The sequence below is a fragment of the Scyliorhinus torazame genome, chromosome 11 (genome assembly GCF_047496885.1).
Source record: "Scyliorhinus torazame isolate Kashiwa2021f chromosome 11, sScyTor2.1, whole genome shotgun sequence".
NCBI lineage: Eukaryota > Metazoa > Chordata > Chondrichthyes > Carcharhiniformes > Scyliorhinidae > Scyliorhinus > Scyliorhinus torazame.
The window spans coordinates 59,762,609-59,775,688 of NC_092717.1; the positions used below are offsets into that span (position 1 = coordinate 59,762,609).

Sequence of the window (13,080 nt, forward strand, 5' to 3'; positions counted from 1 at the left end):
TTACTATTTGGTGGCCTATAGACTACTCCTTTCAATGACTTTTCCGCCTTACTTTTTGAGGACATTACTATTCCTGATTTCCACCCAAATGATTTCCAAGGTTGAAAAAGTAACCAATAAGGCAAAAAAGTCACTGATAGGAGTAGTCTAAAGGCCACCAAATAGTAATATTATGGTGGGGCAGGCAGTAAACAATGAAATAACTGATGCATGCAGAGGGGCTGGTTTAGCACAGGGCTAAATCGCTGGCTTTTAAAGCAGACCAAGGCAGGCCAGCAGCACTGTTCAATTCCCGTAACAGCCTCCCCGAACAGGCGCCGGAATGTGGCGACTAGGGGCTTTTCACAGTAACTTCATTTGAAGCCTACTTGTAACAATAAGCGATTTTCATTTTCATTCATGGTACAGCAGTTATCATGGGGGATTTTAATCTACATGTCGATTGATTTAACCAGGTCGCTCAAGGCAGCCTTGAGGAGGAGTTTATAGAATGTATCCGCGATAGTTTCCTAGAACAGTAGGTAATGGAACCTACGAGGGAACAAGCCGTCCTAGATCTGGTCCTGTGTAATGAGACCGGATTGATTAATGATCTCATAGTTAGGGATCCTCTCGGAAGGAGCGATCACAATATGGTGGAATTTAAAATACAGATGGAGGGTGAGAAGGTAAAATCAAACACTAGTGTTTTGTGCTTAAAGAAAGGAGATTATAATGGGATGAGAGAAGAACTAGCTAAGGTAGACTGGGAGCAAAGACTTCATGGTGAAACAGTTGAGGAACAGTGGAGAACCTTTCAAACGATTTTTCACAGTGCTCAGCAAAGGTTTATACCAACAAAGAGGAAGGACGGTAGAAAGAGGGAAAATCGAACGTGGATATCTAAGGAAATAAGGGAGAGAGTATCAAATAGAAGGAAAAAGCATACAAAGTGGCAAAGATTAGTGGGAGACTAGAGGACTGGGAAATCTTTAGGGGGCAACAGAAAGCTACTAACTAAAAAAGCTAGAAAGAAGAGTAAGATAGATTATGAGAGTAAACTTGCTCAGAATATAAAAACAGATAGTAAAAGCTTCTACAAATACATAAAACAAAAAAGAGTGGCTAAGGTAAATATTGGTCCTTTAGAGGATGAGAAGGGAGATTTAATAATGGGAGATGAGGAAAGGCTGAGGAACTGAACAGGTTTTTGGGGTTGGTCTTCACAGTGGAAGACACAAATAACATGCCAGTGACTGATAGAAATGAGGCTATGACAGGTGAGGACCTTGAGAGGATTGTTATCACTATGGAGGTAGTGATGGGCAAGCTAATGGGGCTAAAGGTAGACAAGTCTCCTGGCCCTGATGGAATGCATCCCAGAGTGCTAAAAGAGATGGCTAGGGAAATTGCAAATGCACATCGTGATAATTTACCAAAATTCACTAGACTCTGGGGTGGTCCCAGCGGATTGGAAATTAGCAAACGTGACACCACTGTTTAAAAAAGGAGGTAGGCAGAAAGCGGGTAATTATAGGCCAGTGAGCTTAACTTTGGTAGTAGGGAAGATGCTGGAATCTATCATCAAGGAAGAAATAGCGAGGCATGTGGATGGAAATTGTCCCACTGGGCAGACGCAGCATGGGTTCATAAAGGGCAGGTCGTGCCTAACTAATTTAGTGGAATGTTTTGAGGACATTACCAGTGCGGTAGATAACGGGGAGCCAATGGATGTGGTATATCTGGATTTCCAGAAAGCTTTTGACAAGGTGCCACACAAAAGGTTGCTGCATAAGATAAAGATGCACGGCATTAAGGGTAAAGTAGTAGCGTGGATAGAGGATTGGTTAATTAATAGAAAGCAAAGAGTGGGGATTAATGGGTGTTTCTTTGGTTGGCAATCAGTAGCTAGTGGTGTCCCTCAGGGATCAGTGTTGGGCCCACAATTGTTCACAATTTACATAGATGATTTGGAGTTGGGGACCAAGGGCAATGGGTCCAAGTTTGCAGATGACACTAAGATGAGTGGTAAAGCAAAAAGTGCAGAGGATACCGGAAGTCTGCAGAGGGATTTGGATAGGTTAAGTGAATGGTCTAGGGGCTGGCAGATGGAATACAATGTTGACAAATGTGAGGTTATCCATTTTGGTAGGAATAACAGCAAAAGGGATTGTTATTTAAATGATAAAATATTAAAACATGCTGCTGTGCAGAGAGACCTGGGTGTGCTAGTGCATGAGTCGCAAAAAGGTGGTTTACAGGTGCAACAGGTGATTAAGAAGGCAAATGGAATGTTGTACTTCATTGCTAGAAGGATGGAGTTTAAGACTAGGGAGGTTATGCTGCAATTGTATAGGGTGTTAGTGAGGCCACACCTGGAGTATTGTGTTCAGTTTTGGTCTCTTTACCTGAGAAAGGACGTACTGGCACTGGAGGGTGTGCAGAGGAGATTCACTAGGTTAATCACAGAGCTGAAGGGGTTGGATTACGAGGAGAGGTCGAGTAGACTGGGACTATACTCGTTGGAATTTAGAAGGATGACGGGGGATCTTATAGAAACATATAAAATTATGAAGGGAATAGATAGGATAGATGCGGGCAGGTTGTTTCCATTGGCGGGTGAAAGCAGAACTAGGGGGCCTAGCCTCAAAATAAGGGGAAGTAGATTTAGGATCTCTGGAATTCCTTGCCCAGTGAAGCAGTTGAGGCTCCTTCATTAAATGTTTTTAAGATAAAGATAGATAGTTTTTTGAAGAATAAAGGGATTAAGGGTTATGGTGTTCGGGCCGGAAAGTGGAGGTGAGTCCACAAAAGATCGACCATGATCTCATTGAATGGCGGAGCAGGCTCGAGGGGCCAGATGGCCTACTCCTGCACCTAGTTCTTATGTTCTTATATACACCGCATTGCCCGCATTGAAAGTATAAACTTTCTCTGTTGCCTCCTCAAAACACTCCTGCAAATTAGTTAAACATGATTATTCCGTAATGAGTCCGTGCTTGCTTTCTTTAATCGTCCTGCACTTGTCTAAGTCGCTATTTATTTTGTCCGGAACTGTAGTTTCCAGATGTTTCCCAACATCTGAAGTCAAACTGACTGGTCTGTCTGTCGTTTCCAGCTTTATCGTTGTACCCCTTTTCAAACGGGGGCGTAACATTCTGTAATCTCCAGTCCTTTGGCACCACCTCTGTGACTAAGGAACACCGTGAGATTATCAGTAGTGCCTCTGCAATTTCCATTCTCACTTCCCTCAGTACCCTTCGATGCACCTCATCCAGTCCTGCTACCTCGTCGATTTCAAGTAAAGATAGCTTTTCCAACACTTTCTCTTTTAAAAATAAAATAAAAATTAGTTTACCCAATTCATTTTTCTCCAATTAAGGGGCAATTTAGCGTGTTCAATCCACCTACCTTGCACATCTTTGGGTTGTGGGGGCGAAACCCACGCAAACACTGGGAGAATGTGCAAACTCCACACAGACCGTGACCCAGAGCCGGGATCAAACCTGGGACCTCGGCACCGTGAGGCAGCAGGGCTAATCCACTCTGCCACCGTGCTGCCCCACTTTCTCTCAATTGTAAATTGTTCTGGTGTGCCAGTTATCACCTCTTTCACCTTTTTTTTTACAGTGCAGAAGGAGGCCATTCGGCCCATTGAGACTGCACCGACCCACTTAAGCTCTCACTTCCACCCTATCCCCGTAACCCAATAACCCCTCCTGACCATTTTGGTCACTAAGGACCTCAACTTGGGTTGCACCTTCTTCCTTTGTAAAGACAAATGCAAAGCACTCGCTTAATACCTATGCTCTTTCTCCTGCCCCTAATTGGACCTACTCTTCCTTTTAGCACCCTTTTATTATTTATATGCATATAGAAGACCTTGGATTCCCCATATATGTTCCCTGCCAGTCTCTGTTCATGCCCTCTTACTTATTAGATTTTTTACTTCCCCTCTGGTCTTTCTATATTCAGTCTGATTCTCCATTGTATTTCCTCCTTGACACCTGTCTTACTTTCACTTTTTCCTTTTTACCTTCACCTCCACCTTTCTCGTCATCCAGGGTACTCTGGATTTTTTTTGTCCTACCTATCCCCTTCAAAGGAATATATCTTGAAGTTGCTTGCAATATTTTATCTTTGAAGGTGGCCATTGTTTAGCCACCGTCTTTTCTGCCAACATTTGATTCCAACTCACTCAACTCATTCTCAACCCATCGAAGTTGGCTCTCCTCCAGTTAAGTATCCCTGCTCTGGATTGTTCCTTGTCCCTTTCCATGGCTAACTTAAGCCTTATGATGCAGTCGTCACTGTCCACTAAATACCCTCCAACTGATATTGAAACCACTTGGCACAATTCATTCAAACACAAGATTGTATGCAGGCACAGAAACAAATTAGGAAAGCTAATTACATTATAGCTTTTGTTACAAAGGGAGTGAAGTATAAGTAAAGAAGTCTCATGACAATTCTGCAGGGCATTGGTGAGACCATACCTGCAGTACCGTGTGCAGTTTTGGACGTCTCACCTAAGGAAGGACATGTTTGTATACCACAGCACCACCTCTCTTACTCACCCAGAAGCTCATTAAGTTATTAAGCACAGACTTCGGGTTGCGGCTATGCCTGGTCGCACGGTCGGCAGCTCCCGCCGAGAACGGACTTTTGGGCCCTTTTAAGGAGCTCCAGCGGCACTTGGACGACGATTCCCGGTGTGGGAAGGAAGCAGTGAGGTTCCCCCAGCACTGTATGGAGTGGACCAGGAGCGGAGCGGTCAAAAAAGTGGCACTAGAGAAGAGAGGAGAACGGGTGCGTGGGCTCAGTTGTGTCGGGAGCAGCAGGAGTTTTTGCGAAGCTGCTTTGCGGAATTGAAGGCGGAGATGTTGGCCCCTATGAAGGCGTCGATTGAAAGGCTGGTGGAGACCCAGAAGATGCAGGGGACGGCGATAAAGGAGGTGCAGCAGAAGGCCTCTGATAATGAGGATGAGATCTTGAGCCTGGCTGTCAAAAGTGGAAGCTCACGAGCCGCTGCATAAAAAATGGCAGGAGAAGTTCGAGGACCTGGAGAATAGGGCAAGGAGGAAGAACCTGCGGATTCTGGGTCTCCATGAGGGCGTGGAGGGGTCGCATGCTGGTGCATATGTGGCTACGATGCTGAGTACGCTGATCAGCGCGGGAGCGTTCCGGAGGCCCTTGGAGTTGGATGGGGCGCACAGGGTCCTGGCGAGGAGGCTGAGGGCGAATGAGCCGCAGAGGGCCGTGTTGGTGAGGTTCCACCGCTTCACCGACAGGGAGCGTGTCCTGCGATGGGCGAAGAAGGAGCGGAGCAGTAGGTGGGAGAATGCCAAAATCCACATATATCAGGACTGGAGTGCAGAGCTGGCCAAGAAGTGGGCAGGGTTCAACCGGGCCAAGGCGGTTCTCCACGGAAAGCTGGTGAAGTTCGGGCTGTTACAGCCGGCGCGGCTGTGGGCCACGTATCAGGGCCGTCACCACTATTTTGATATGCCAGATGAGGCGTGGACCTTTATCAAAAATGAGAATTTGGACTCAAATTAATGGTTTGTAGCATGTTATGGGGGATGCTGGGGAGTGGGAGGGGGCAATGTTTTTTTTGTATGTGGGCTTGTTTGGGGGGGGGTTGTCCCCCGCTTTTTGGGGGGGTTTTTTTTGGGGTTGTGTGGGCCTGTGGCCCTGAGCCTTCGAGGATTGGGGTGAGGCTGCAGGTGGAAGGAGCTGCGCCACAGGGGGCGGGGGTGGCCCAGTCAGGGAGCGCGGGCTTTTTCCTGTGAAAAGGGGGGTGGGGCCTGAGGCAGGGGGGGGGCGGCGGTACTGACTTGGTGTTCACATTGATTTATGGGGGGGGGACTTTGGCCACCTCACTTTAGTGGGGGGAGGGCTGGAGACTTTGAGAGGGAATCCAATAGGGGGATCGGAGACAGAGGCGGGAGCGGCCGGGGTCAGCAGGAGTGACTTACGGGAGTGCAATGTGGGGAGCAGGGGGGGTTAAGCAGTTGCTTGGTCGGGGGAGGGGGGGGAAACTGGGTTTCTGCTGTGCTGACTGAGGGGTAGTTGAAGGTAAGAGGGAGAGTCGGGGCGGGGAGCCTCCACCTGGGAGAGTGCGGGAGGTGCGGGCACGTGGCTGGCCTAAAAAAGGAGATGGCTAGTCGGCAGGGGTGGGGGGCAGGTAGTCCCCTGATCTGGCTGATCACGTGGAACACGAGAGGCTTGAATGGGCCGGTCAAGAGGGCCCGGGTGTTTGCGCACTTAAAGGGGCTAAAGGCAGACGTAGCCATGTTACAGCAGACGCACCTGAAGATCGCAGATCAGACCAGGCTGAGGAAGGGATGGGTGGGGCAGGTTTTTCACTCTGGGCTGGACGCGAAAAATGGGGGGCCGCAATCCTGGTGAGTAAGCGGGTGGCATTTGAGGCGGTGGGTATTGTGGCGGATAAAGGGGGTCGATATGTGATGGTGAGTGGCAGGCTGCAGGAGGCCCGGGTGGTGCTGGTGAATGTGTATGCCCCAAACTGGGATAATGCAGTGTTCATGAAGCGGATGTTGAGTCAGATCCAGGATCTGGAGGCAGGTAATCTGATAATGGGGGGGGATTTCAACACGGTACTGGACCCGGCACTAGATCGGTCTAGGTCGAGGTCGGGTAAGAGGCCGGCAGCGGCCGAGGTCCTGAGGGGGTTTATGGATCAGATGGGGGGGCGGGGGGGGGGGGGGGGGAGTGGATCCGTGGAGGTTTGCCATGCTAAGGGCGAGGGAGTTCTCCTTCTCCCATATGCACAAGGCCTACTCGCAAATAGACTTTTTTGTGGTAAGCAGGGCACTGATCCCGAGAGTGGAGGGGGTGGAGTATTCGGCCATTTCGATTTCGGATCACGCCTCGCACTGGGTGGAGCTGGATTTGGGGGAGGAGAGGGGCCAGCGCCCGTTGTGGCGAATGGATGTGGGACTGCTGGCCGACGAGGAGATTTGTGGGTGGGTTCGGGGGTGCATCCAAAGATATGTGGAGGCCAATGATAATGGGGAGATGTCGGTGAGTGTGGTCTGGGAGGCGCTGAAGGCAGTGGTCAGTGGGAGCTAATTTCAATCAGGGCTCACAGGGAGAAGAGGGAGAGGATGGAGAGGGAGAGATTGGTGGGGGAGTTACTGAAGGTGGATAGGAGATATGCGGAATCCCCCGAAGAGGGGCTGCTGAGGGAGCGCCGGAGCCTCCAAACAGAGTTTGATTTGCTGACCACGGGGAAAGCTGAGGCCCAGTGGAGGAAGGTACAGGGAGCAGTGTATGAGTATGGGGACAAGGCGAGTCGGATGTTGGCGCATCAGCTGCGGAGGAGGGAGGCGGCTAGGGAGATTGGTGGAGTCAGAGATAGAGGGGGGAACACAGTGCGGAGTCCAGCTAAAATAAACAAGGTCTTTAGGGACTTTTATGGTAAGTTGTACAAGTCAGAACCCCCGGAGGGGGGGGGGAGAATGCAGCAGGCCCTGGACCAACTGAGGTTCCCAAGGGCGGGTAGAGGGTATGGGGGCCGCGATCGAGATGGAGGAGCTCGTTAAGGGGTTGGGGAGTATGCAGGCGGGCAAGGCCCCGGGGCCGATGGGTTCCCGGGTGAGTTCTCCAGGAAGTTCTCGGAGCTGTTGGGCCCGTTGTTGATGAGAACCTTTTGTGAGGTGAAGGAAAAGGGAATCCTTCTCCCGACGATGTCGCAGGCTTTGATCTCGCTTATCCTCTAGCGGATAAGGACCCGCTGCAGTGTGGCTCTTATAGGCCGATTTCGCTCCTCAATGTGGATGCCAAGCCGTTGGCAAAAATCTTGTCCACCAGGATTGAGGACTGTGTCCCGGGAGTGATACATGAGGACCAGACGGGGTTTGTGAAGGGCAGGCAGCTGAACACGAACGTGCGGAGGCTCCTGAATGTGATTATGACGCCCTCGGTGGGGGGGGGGGGGGGGGGGGGGGGGGGGTGTGCAGCAGAAGTGGTAGCGGCAATTGACGCGGAGAAGGCCTTTGACCGGGAGTGGGAGTACCTGTGGGATGTGTTCGGCAGATTTGGGTTCGGAGAAGAATACATAGGGTGGGTTAAATTGCTGTACCAGGTCCCGGTGGCGAGTGTATCGACGAACCGGCTGCGGTCAAGGTATTTTAAGTTGTACCATGGAACGAGGCAGGGGTGCCCTTTGTCTCCCCTGCTCTTTGCCCTGGCATTGAGCCGCTGGCCATGGCGTTGAGGGAATCCAGAAACTGGAGGGGGTTGGTTCGTTGGGGGGTGCGGGGGACACACACCGTGTCTTACACTATGCGGATGACCTGTTGCTGTTTATTGCGGATCTGGTGGCGGGGATGGGGGAGGTCATGCAGACCCTTACGGAGTTTGGAAACCTCTCGGGATATAAGCTCAACGTGGGGAAGAGCGAGCAGTTTGTGGTGCATGCGAGGGGCCAGGAAAAGAGGTTGGCGGAGCTACCACTCAAGATGGTGGAGAGGAGTTTTCGGTATTTGGGTATCCAGGTGGCCAAGAGTTGGGGGGTCTTGCATAAGCTCAATCTGGCATGGCTGGTGGACCAGATGGAGGAGGACTTCAGGAGGTGGGACATGTTGCCACTCTCCCTGGTGGGTAGGGTGCAGTCCGTTAAGATGCGGTCCTCCCCTGGTTCCTGTTCGTCTTTCAGTGCCTGCCCATTCTCATCCCCAAGGCCTTCTTTAAGCGGGTAAACAAGAGCATTATGGGATTTGTGTGGCAAATAAGACCCCGAGGATTAAGAGGCTGTTCTTGGAGCGGAGTGAGGGCGCTGGAGGAGAAATTTGGGTTACCTCCGGGAAATGCCTTTAGGTATATGCAGGCTCGGGCGTTCGTGAGAAAGCAGGTTGGGGAATTCCCGCTGCTGCCTGCCCGGAGGATACAGGACAGGGTGGTTTTGGGCGTGTGGGTCGGGGAGGGTAAGTTATCGGAGATATACCAGGAGCTGCAGGAGGCGGATGAAGCATCGGTGGAGGAGCTGAAGGGCAAGTGGGAGGAGGAGCTGGATGAGGGCCTGTGGGCTGACGGCCTGGGCAGGGTCAATTCCTCCTCATCTTGCGCCAGGCTCAGCCTGATCCAGTTTAAAGTGGTGCACAGGGCGCATATGACAGGGGCGAGGATGAGTACGTTTTTTGGGGTGGAGGACAGGTGTGTGAGGTGCTCAGGGAGCCCAACAAATCATGCCCATATGTTCTGGGCATGCCCGGCACTTAGGGAATTTTGGAAGGGCTTCGCAAAGGCTATGTCCAAGGTCTTGGATACTCGGGTAAAACCGAGCTGGGGGATAGCGATATTTGGGGTATAGGACGATCTGGGAGTGCAGGAGTCGAAAGAGGCCAGAGTTCTGGCCTTTGCCTCCTTGGTAGCCTGGAGAAGGCTCTTGTTAATGTGGAGGGACGCGAAGCCCCCACACGTAGAGGCTTGGGTCAACGACATGGCGGGGTTTCTTAGGTTGGAGAAGATAAAGTTTGCCTTGCGAGGGTCCTTGCAGGGGTTCTCCGGGCGGTGTCAACCGTTCCTTGACTTTCTCGCGGAACGTTAGGTGGAGGTCAGCAGCAGCAGCAACCCGGTGGGGGGGGAGCTGATTTCTTTTCCTTTTTGTAAGGGGCACGTGCTCCATTTTGCTTTGTGATGGGTGTTAAATTGTTAATCGTTTAGAGGTTTAGGTTGTTTTGTTTTGTTGGCATATTGCCCTGTTTTCCTTGTATTATTTTCCTTTTTGGAGTGTTGTAAAAATTATTGAAAAACCTTGAATAAAAACATTTAAAAAAAAAGTTATTATGCACAATTTTCCCTTAAATCCGTGTTGGTTTTTGTTAATTAAACCATGTTCCTCCAAGTGCCAATTTCATCTCATGATTGTTTCTAAAAGCTTTCCCACACTGAGTTTAAACTGACTAACCTGTATAAATCAGGCTTATCCTTGCACCCCTTTTTGAACAAAGGTTCAGCATTTGCAATTCTCTAGTCCTCTTGCACCATCCCTGTATCTAAGGAGGAGTGGTAGATTATGGCCAATGCCGTTGTAGTTTCTACCCTTCTTTCCTCCGTATCCTGAGATGCAACTTATCCTTTCCTTGTGATTTATTAGCTTTTAAGTGCAGCCAGCTTTCTTAATATGTCCAGTTTAGCAATTGTTAGCTGATTTGGTGTCTCAACCCCTTCCTCTTGAACTATGACTTTGGTAGCATCTTATTCCTTGATTAAAAGAAATGCAATTTACTTGTTTAATGTATTAACATTAAAAAAAAAAATGTAAAGTGCCCAATTCATTTTTTCCAATTAAGGGGCAATTTAGGTGGCCAATCCACCTCCCTGCACATCTTTGGGTTGTGGGGGTAAAACCCATGCAAACATGGGGAGAATGTGCAAACTCCACATGGACCCAGCGCCGGGATCGTAACTGAGACCGCCGTGCCGTGATGCAGCAGTGCTAACCACTTGCTGCCCCCGCTTAGTGCATTAACCATGGCCTCTGACTCTCGGTTCCAACCCATTTACTGTTTATACATTTAGAAAAGACTTTTAGATTTACTTTTATGTTCTTGTCATACACCTTCCTTGCTTCCTTTGTTTCTTTTTTCCACTTTCCCTTTGAACTATGTACATTCAACCTGAATTTCACTTGTATTCTCCCTCACATCTCTTATATGCACCCTTTTTCTGCTTCATCTTACGATCTATTTCATCCAGGGTGCTTGTGTACTTCCGTTCTTGTTTGTGGGAATGTACCTCAACTGTACTCAAACCATCTCCTCTTTAAAGTTTTACCTAACATGCTTTGATTCCAGTGTACTTGTGTCAAATCTGTACTCACCACATTGAAGTTGGCCCTCCCCCCAAGTAATTACTTTTACTACAAACTGCACCTTGTCTTTTTCTGTAGCTGATATAAACCTGATAATACCATTATCATGTCAAATGTTCCCCTACTTTCACTTAATCCACTTAACCTACCTAATTTCTGAGACCCGTTAATGATGAAATATGTAGCTACATATTTAAATGACTGCGATAAGTAGCATTCCAGATGGAAATACAAAATTACAGAGATATTGACAGGTTAAGTAAATGTGGAAAACCGTGTCAAATGACTCTCTGTGTTGGGTCATCCACTTTGACCTAAAAGGATAGAACATAATATTTTCTAAATGGTGAAATGCTGGAAACAGAGTCCAAAGAGATTTTAGAAGTTCAGGTCTGTAGATAATGACAAGGCCATGGTCATGAATAAGTACAGAAAATAATCAGAAAGGCTAATGGAATGCTGACCATTATATCTAGAAGACTGCAATATAACGAGGTAAAGTCATGATGCTACAGCTAAACAAAATGCTTGTTGGAGCACACCGAGAGCAAACAATTCTGAAAATCAAACCTTAGGAACGTTAAGTGGACCTTGGAGGGAGTGTAATGTGTATTTACCAGAATAATAAATGGCCTGCCAAGGGTTAAATTACAAGGAGAGTTTGCTAAAACTGTGGTTGTATTCCCTGGAATTTAGAACGATAGGAATGATTTGATCAAAGTTTTCAAGATAAGAGGAGCTGATAGGATTGATAAAGAGAAACTATTTCTGCTGTTTGAGGAATCCAGGCTCGGGACGCTGTATAAAAATTAGAAGCAGACCGTTCAGGAGTGAAATTAGGGAACATTTCTACACAAAAATGATGGTAGGAGTTTGGAATTCTCTGACACAAATGGCAATCAATGAATGGTCGATCAATTGTTAATTTTAAATCTGAGATTGATGGATACTTGTTAACCAAAACTATAGATGGATAGTGGCAAAAACAGATTGCTGGAATTAGGTCAATAATCAGCCATGATCTCATTGAACGGTGTGATACGTTTGAGGACCCCATCTCTTTTCCCCATGTTTCCATGTTTCAATTCCACCTCACAAGTGTCACTTAGAAACAGAAACCAGCTGCTGAATCCTGTGGAAGCAATGGCTTTGCTACCCACACCTGTATCATCATCTCTGCAAACCCTTATATTCTTGTGACCCTCTCCTCATTTACAAGATGCCCTTAATGATAATCCCCAGATATGAGATTAGCTGCCATATTGGCAGAGGTGGCACCCATCAGTACCTCTTCATTGCCTTTTTGAACTCCAAGACTTCTGTGTTCTCACGCTGCTTGCCCAAAATCTGTGAACAGACAGTCTGCAATTTGTTCCAACAAAACATTTGGGCAAAAATAAAGCTGCTACCATGCCCATCCAACAAGGTCTATATCTTTGTCACTGATTCTGTTCCCTTCCCTGGCCACTGTCTGAACCCTTTCAGCAATCTATTTGACCTTGGCCTGGGCTTTTGACCTCCATACCCTCTCTAAGACCTTTAGGTTCCTTACTTCCAACTTTGTAATATTGCTTGTCTCCACCGTTGCCTTAGGCAATCTGCTGTCAGAACACCAATCTTGTTACCTGCAGACTCAACTATCATGGTGTTTTCCTGACCAGCCTCCCATCACTCTCCTTCGTAACCATTGGCATGTTAAAAACTCTGCTCTTACCCTAATCTGCATCAGGTCCTGCACTTGCTTTTTATGTATTTGTGCACATGTATGCATTTATGTAAAGGGAATCTTCACTTTTAATTTCAAATTTCAGGTAGCATAATAAATGCTTATGGTTGGATTTTGATAAAATCTAAACTAAAATGACTGCAAAAATTGTATTTTCTTGAAAGAAATGCAGACATTTTATTGTCATAAAGAAATTTGCCATTCCACAAATATAAACTTAGTTTTCCAGAGTCAACGAATGCGTTTAGCAATAATTATGAAATAATTATGAAGTTCTTCCAACATGATTTCCCCATTAATTCCCTCAATTTGCAACAAACTTTCAAAAGAAGGCAATAGCGTTTAGGGATAAAATGAAACATTGTAAGAGACAAACATTGTTCTAATCAGCTGCTTGGCATGAACAAGGTGGGATGAAGTAATTGGACCAGGAGGAGGCATATGAGGCATGTAAACACCAATATAGATCAATTCGCCTGAATGGCCTGTTTCTGTGCTGTTGACTTCTAAGAAAAACATAAAGGATTGATAAATT

General features: G+C 47.6%; 1 protein-coding gene across 3 annotated transcripts in view; it reads left to right on the top strand.

Annotated features, from left to right (window-relative positions):
* golga4 (golgin A4) overlaps positions 1–13,080 on the top strand; it is a 297,304-nt gene that overhangs the window by 124,299 nt on the left and 159,925 nt on the right. The window lies entirely within an intron of this gene.